We start from the raw sequence: 8,030 nt of genomic DNA on the forward strand, positions 1-8,030 counted from the left end.
GTCAGACTTAGTGATTTGTTTTAAATCATGATAAATATCACCACTACAACCATTTTGAAATTAATATTTTGTGTTTGTAAAACTAATGTTTGTGTCTGGGCACAATTCAAGCTCCAGCATTTATCCTGTACCACATCTCTAACAGCTTGTTTAGTGTGTGTAAAAGTGCATTATCTTCCATTAAACTGGTTTCTGAATGGCTGGTAGGATCGGTCTGACCAGTGGCTTTGTGTTTTCGATCTTTTTATATAGTCTTAGCGAACTGACATCTTTCTTCTTAGTAAGTCGCAGTGAAATGTTTCTACTCCACTGTGAATGCTAATTAAAACTGAATAAAATGAAAATGCACCCGTTCCTCCTATTCACAGCCACTTCAGTGTCTCTAAGGCTGAGTCACTGCTGCATGGAAGCAGCTGAGTGCAGAGCTATAGTTTCCTTTAAATTTGATAAAGAATATTTTCATATTTGTATATTTAAAAATGTTGACAACTCATTATAATGGATAATTAGTTAATGTAATACAGTGTAATTTGGTTCTGGAACCATAGGTAGTCAGACAAAATGTACATGAATGTATCTGAAGGTGAACCAAAATAATCACGAAGCTCCATTTCAAGGCAGAAAAGGATGAAATTATGGAATATAAAGACTGTATTAAGCTTCAAAGGTTTTGTAAATAATTTTTAAGATTGATCATGATGTCCATTTTGGTGAATTATCGTTCCATTTAGACTAAAGTGGATAAAGAAGCATGCTAGGCATCAAGAGTCCCTATCCAGTGTCACGGTTTGCCTCCATCTACTGGTGAGGTGTGTTAGCTCTGTGTTTGCAGGAGGGCGCGGCAGTCACCTCAGCTGTTGGGAATTCCACTAATTGGAGGTGCAGTTGATTTAAGGAGTGGCGTGACTCAACCCCAGTGCCGGCTTGATAGGATTTAGTTTTTTTTTTTTTTTAAGTAGGATACTCCCCACTTCGACTCACACTCCCATTCAGTAGGTGGCGGAAATGCACCTGAAAGTTGGTTGCCACCCGCCATTAAACGACAAGAAGAAGAAGAAGAACCCCAGTGCCGGTTGATACTCTCACATGGGTAGCATCTAGCCTTGAATCCACCTTTGTTCCTGGGATCCTGATCTAATGAAGTTTTGTGTCTCCTGTTCTAGTATCCTGTTCTGCACCACCTACCTTGCCTGGAGTTGTCACACGTCTCGTCACTCAAGGATCCTCTGGCCTCCTTTCTCCACACCTGCCCGCCTGCCCACGCTCAGAACCATCTCACCAGTTCCAACCTCTTCCAGTTCGTCTCCGCTCTAATCCTGGTTTTGGACCGTAAGAACTTTTAGTTACGGACTCATATTCTCCTGGTTCTCTGGTTCTGGCCTCGCTTACCTTCTGTTTTTATCCTCATAGATTCTGGTACCATCCTGCTCCTGTTCACTGAAGCAGCACCCTTAGTTCTAGTTCTTTTTTTCTGTTCACCTTAAAATAAAACATTTGTATTTTTTACTTATCTCTTGTGTGATTCTTCATGTCATGGGTGAAGTACATTACCCACAACATGACATCCAGTTTAGGTGGAAAATGTCCAAAGAACTAAAATTCATATTTTCCGTGATAAATCCAAACTATTAAGAGCGGAAAAAATCCAAATTCTGAAACTGAGGCTTCTAAACCAAGTAAAAACTTGGTAGTTTGGACAACTGCCCCCTCAACATATTTCACCAAGGGGCAAATTCCACCTACCACTGAGGCCAACACGTTAGGTGGCAAAAATTGCAGTTCCCTCCTTATCCACTAGGGGCGGGAACCAGAAAAGAGCAAGTTCCCATTGACTCCTATGTTAAAAATGTTAACTTGAAAGCATAAATATGTTTACAGCCTGGTTCAAAAACATTGTAGGTTTAATAGAACTAGTTTACTGTCATGAAAGCTCTGAGAGGGGGTGATAGTTTACTCATATGTTTAGATGTAATTAAAGCATGAAATTATGAATACTAAGAGGAGTGTCGGTTTGACATGTAGGAGATGAGCCATCAGCGCTAGTGCCAGTGGCTTGCCCGCTGCTTTCTCCAGGTCAAGGCCTCAGTCTGGCATTAATAAGTGTCAATAATCTGCCCCCACCCTTACAGCCTCGCTCTCAGTTGCATTTTAAACATTTCCGGGAGTGACAAGACACTCAGGAGTGGTTTATTCAGTAATCGGAGAGTTGTAGCATCTTGCGTCAACTGCTAATTTATTTTTTATTATTTATGTCCCTGAGTGGATGGCTGAGCAACTTCCATGGAGATGAATGGCAGCCATCTTTGTATCAGTGCAGTGAACTCATTTCTAGAGCCAAAGATATTGGAGGATTGGTATAAATTGGTAAATTATCAAAGTAAAACATTTTAGACTTTGGATAATAACGAACATAACATTTTCATTTGCAGTCAATGTGATCATCTAGGTCACCCAGGAAAATTAGGATCATTATTGAATAATATTAATGTCATTTTCACACAAACTGCTAACTGTTACAGTTTACTTACATTGTTTATGCTAAACTAAAGCTAACAGAATACTGTCAGATTAGGACAGTGACTGGGCTGGTATCAAAATGCCTTTTGCCATTTATCTAATTCTGGGGAATATTGCAACATACTTAATTATAGAATATCTTTGAATGTATTAATATTAGCACATATTTACCAATGTAAAGAAATTTTTCAAATATAAAAACGATTTTTTGTTTTACCTTTCTTGTCGAAGTTGGAGTTAGGGGTTAAAATGGCGGGTTATAAGACTTTTCATAACTTGATATTTGCACAGAAATGCTTGAAAAGGTGGCTTATTGCATTCCACACTCTCAGCAATGAGGATTTAATTTGCCTTGAAAGAACGAATAAGAAAAAGTCATTTAATTTCAAAATGGCATGAATCAAAACTTCCTAAAATGAAAGTTTTGCTGCCAAGGAGCCCTTTTGTTCTCAACTGAGTTGGTCTCAACACCTTTTCGTGGGCCATGTTGCTATTCATAGCCTATGTGTCTGCAAAACTACAGTCTCTGATCAATTAAAGGTTCCTCTCAAGATAGCTAAGTTAATTATGCTCCTGTTTGCTTGAGTCTTGCTGCTTAGCCATCCATGAGGGACTCCAGACTGAACGGTGGGCCAGATGGGAAGCATTGCCTCAAGGCCCAGATTCTTAGATCATTATGAATTCTTCAATTAGGCCTGGTAAAGCGTTCAAAGGATCTTATCAAATACTTTAAGCAGATTGGAACACAGTTCACAACCCATTAAAACGTTTGACCTGACAAGGAGTAATAAGGTCCTGAGTTGGTGAAAATGCTGAAGGCTTCACTGACGCGGGGAGATTTTGTGCTGAGAGAGAAACAAAAACTTGGAGGAGTTGGAGGAAAGATTCTTGATATAAAAAGTAGATAGTTTCTGTGAACTGGATACTCACTCAGCTCTGGGAAAACGGCCTCAGTCCAAAGTGCTGAGTAATGCACCAGCTGTGGGTCCCTGCAGACGAACTCTGCGTGCGTGCACGGAAACGTTCGAGTCAGCGCTGCCCTGCAGTCTGCATCAAAGGCCCCCTCGAGTGAGGGGGTGGGTGGGGGGGGTGGAGGATTCTACAGCTAATCTTCTAAACATGATTTTTCATACCGCTTTGCACAACATGCCTTGGGATTAAAAAACATTCTAGTAAAGAAAAGGGGCTTAACGTATGGGAAGTGGTAGAAAAGCCAATGGTGTTTGGATGGGTTTTGCTGCCTAAGCTACAGCTCAACATGTCCTTTTCCTAAGTGTGTTTACCTTACCCTACTGTACGCACAGAGGGATAATCCTTCCAAGAGGTAACACATCCAAAATGGAGCAGGGGTAATATTTGTTTTTTATGAGGATGTTGAAGCAGGAAAAATGCAAAAACATAATAAAAGTGATAATGTTTATTGCCACGTTTATCTAATTGTAATTGATGCTGAAAGGGAATAACACCATACAATAGAGTTAAATAAATGAATAGAACACATCAACATTTGCTTATTTTTACAAACTAACTCCTTCCTGTAGATATTTTATTAGGGTTACGACCCAATAAGCAGAGGTGTGTACTCGAGTCACATGACTTGGACTCGAGTCATTATTTTAATGACTTCTGACTTGATAAAATCTATAAAGACTTACGACTTGACTCAGACCTGAACGCCAATGACTTGCGACTTGAATTGACTTGCATCTGTTGACTTGATGATGACTTGAGCATATTTGATATTTTAGCACAAAAGTGACATGACATCAACAAAAATCATAAAGCATTCTTCATTCTGGGTTAGATGCTGTACTGCTAAATGCAGCAGCACTTTGTTTAGAATGTTTTGAGCAAATAAATCAAGCTTTAAGAAGCTTCATTTCTGGAATTTATTTATTATCATCGTCATTAAATTGAAGTTGGACAGATGACTTGATTATAACTTGAAAATTCAAAGTTAAAGACTTGGACTTGACTTGACTTTAAACTCGACTTGGACTTGGTTGTCTCTGATTGGACTTGACTCAACTTGACTGGAAAGACTTACTTGGGACTTGCATAGCAGTGACTTGGTCACGCCTCTGCCAATAAAGAAATAATAATAATTAAAGCTGCAAGCAGCGTCGTTCGGCCCTCGCAGCGAAGCTGCTCGCCCTCCATCCGCATCCCCTCCACTCCATCCCTGATGCTCTCCCAACCCATCGCCCTGCAACCGGTGGCGCACGAGCGCCCATGTGCGCCAGACACCCTAGTGTGGATTTAAGTGCGATCACTGTGAGCTGTCATCTCAATGTGACTCAACCTTTCCTCCTAGCCTGCCAACAGTGCCCACTAAAAAGGTTTTATATTAGCAAAATATTCCAGCTTTGAAAGAGACTCTGTAACGTAATTGGAACAAAATGCCCGACGTCCTGTGGGATATGGAGCATGGCTCCATGAGACTGCTTTGTAGGCCCAGGCACTCTACATACGTGTGCAACATTTCACAATCCTCAGCCAAAGCATGACTTGGGGCTGAGAGTTTTAATGGTCATAGGGGGGCCCTATTTCAGAAAAAAGGCCACGCCCACCAGCTTATGACATCTATTTATATTAGGGGTCAGACTAGAATCACTCACCAGAAATCTTTTGGTGATATCATGAGAACTGAGGAAATGAGAAGCAAACGTATGACGATGGCGTGATGGCAAATTTTGCCATGCTCCCAGGGCCCTGCCCTTTTTTTTAAACCTGCCAGTACTAAACATCAAGTGACCCCAACTTTTGTATTGCTATTTGACAGAGACTGCTGTTGAATAGATGAAAGGAGTCCAATAGAGAGCTCTGAAAGTATAAGCATGGTGTGGTGACAGGTGAATGTTTCAGGCTTAGCCACGCCCACACCGTTAGAGTTTTATAAAATCCGTAGGTTCAGTTTTTCCCGCTTTGTCTTAAGAGTTTTCAGCAGAAGCAAGAAGGCGATGGGGGTAAAGGGCGCTGAGGAGTTGACGTACCTTTGAAGTGTGCAAAAATCACAAAATGGCATACTTCGACCAAAATGGCCGACTTCCTGTGGGATATGGAGCATGGCTTCAGGAGAGTTTTTTTGTAGGTCCTAAAACATTACATACGTATACAAATTTTCACAATCCTCAGTCAAAGCATGACTTGGGGCTGACATTTTTATTGGACCTAGGGGGCGCTAGTGAAGAAACTAAGCCACGCCCACCCGAATTTCAGGGTAATATTTATTGATGTTTGGATTTGTATCAATCACCTGAATTGTTGGACCGATAGCATCAGAATTGAGGAAATGAGAGGCAAACGTAATTACATGGCGTGATGTCAAAATTCGCCATGCCCCCAACGCCTCGCCCTTTTTTGAAACCTGCCAGTACTGGACACCAAGTGACCCCAACATGTCTACTGCTATTTGCCAGAGAATCATGTTGATTAGGTTAAAGGAGTCAATTTGGGAGCTTTCACAATAAAGCATGGTGTGGTGACAGGTCAAAGCTTGAGACCTGGCCACGCCCACACCGTTAGACTTTTGGAAAATCCGTAGGTTCAGTTTTTCCCGCCTGGTCTTAAGAGTTTTCAGCAGAAGTATGAAGGCAATGGGGCAAAGGGCACTTGGGGATTGACGTACCTTTGAAGTGTGCAAAAAACACAAAATTGCGTACTTGGACCAAAATAGCCGACTTCCTGTGGGAGCATGGCTTCAAGAGAGTTTTTTGTATGTCCTGAGACACTACATAAGTGTACAAAATTTCACAATCCTCAGTCAAAGCATGGCTTGGGGCTGGCACTTTTAAGGGTGCTAGGGTGCGCAATTTCAAAAAATTGGCCACGCCTACCGACTTTTGATTTCAAGTTTTATTGTGGATAATACGAGGTAGTGAAACGGGCAGAAGGAACAGCAAGATGGAGGGAGGAAGATGATCTGAGGGATCGGGAGGGGGTGGTAATACTTATATGGTCTGAGGAGGAGAGAGGTTGTGGATGGCTTTGAAGGTATGGAGGAGAATCTTGAAGATAGACCTGAATTTAAGTGGAAGGCAGTGAAGCTGCTGGAGAACTGGGGTGATGTGGTGAAAGGAAGGGGTTCTGGTGATAATACGGGCTGCTGGGTTCTGGACCAGTTGAAGTTTATGAAGGAGTTTGTAAGGGAGACCAAAAAGAAGTGAATTGCAGTAATCGAGAAGAGAGGCGACGAGACTGTGGACAAGAATGGCGGCAGTGTGAGGGGTAAGGAAGGGGCGGAGACGGTTTATGGATCGAATATGGAAATAGGCTGACCGAATTATGTTATTGATGTGAGCATGAAAAGAAAGTGAGCCGTCTAGGATGACACACAGACTCTTAACCTACTTTATACTTACTTTATACTTTATTGATTGATTAGCATTCAAATATCTCAGTGAAAAACAAAATATTAAAGAAATAAAAACAAACAAAAAAAATTACCACAAAGACAAGGCTAATCAAAAGGTATTGGCTGAAGCATTTGCTTATTACGCCAACCCTTCTAACTTTTTTTGCATGCAGCTCCAGTACAGAGGAGCTGCATGCAGAAAATGAAACAAAGCAAAACAAACAAACACGCAAGCAAACAAACAAAACAAAAAACTTTCCACCTTAAGTAACTTCATCAAAGCAAAACAATCAAGAGTTACAGTGTTATTATTTTTGCTCTTTTCATCCTTGATTTTTATATTTTTCTAATATTCTATTTTTAAACATGATTTTAAACAAGGAAAATGAACTACACCTTTTTAAGTCACTGTCATAGCTATTCCACAGGCTAACTCCTCTAACAGAAACACATATCTGCTTTATATTTGTCCTTATTCTGTTTTTGTTAAAGAATTCAGTTCCCCTTAAGTCATATCGACTCTCTCTGAGTTTAAACAGCTTCTGAGTACAACGGCGAAGCAAGTTATTTTGTGCTTTATACATTATCTGTGCTATTTTAAATTCAATTAAATCTTAAAATTTCAGGGTATTCAGATTAATAAACATAATGTTAGTTTGTTCTATCCATCTGTCGAGGATGACACCCAGACTCTTAACCTGAGGGGAGGGGGAGAATGTGGCACTGTCAATAGTTAAAAAAAGATGTCAGATTTGGAGATGGTGGATTTGATACCAACAAGAAGAAGTTCAGTTTTATTGCCGTTGAGTTTGAGGAAATTAGAGGTGAACCAAGATTTGATTTTTGAGAGGCAGAGGGTAAGGGAGAGTGGAGCTAGGTTTACTGGAAGTGTAGAGCTGGGTGTCATCCGCGAAGCAGTGAAACTGGATACTAAATTTGCGGAAGATATTGCCAAGAGGGAGGAGATAGTTTATGAAGAGGAGGGGCCCCGGGTTTAACACCATGTTGGTCCTTGTGGTACCACTGGGAGAGTTTAGCCTGTCGCTGTGCAGTGCATTGTGATTTCTTCTTTTCTTTTTTTCATTCAAAAACAGTAGAAACACAAACATTTCAGATAAAGATTCCAAACAGTTGTTTGAGTTATTACTAATTTAGTTTT

General features: G+C 40.7%; 1 long non-coding RNA gene across 1 annotated transcript; it reads left to right on the forward strand.

The window, feature by feature from the left end:
- Positions 1–999: 999 nt before the first annotated feature.
- LOC139062717 (uncharacterized) lies at positions 1,000–1,480 on the forward strand. The gene is made up of 3 exons (XR_011516286.1): positions 1,000–1,090; positions 1,164–1,329; positions 1,411–1,480. It is a non-coding gene; the product is annotated as an uncharacterized lncRNA (long non-coding RNA).
- Positions 1,481–8,030: the final 6,550 nt, after the last annotated feature.

The sequence above is a fragment of the Nothobranchius furzeri genome, chromosome 14 (assembly GCF_043380555.1).
Source record: "Nothobranchius furzeri strain GRZ-AD chromosome 14, NfurGRZ-RIMD1, whole genome shotgun sequence".
NCBI classification, from domain to species: Eukaryota; Metazoa; Chordata; class Actinopteri; order Cyprinodontiformes; family Nothobranchiidae; genus Nothobranchius; species Nothobranchius furzeri.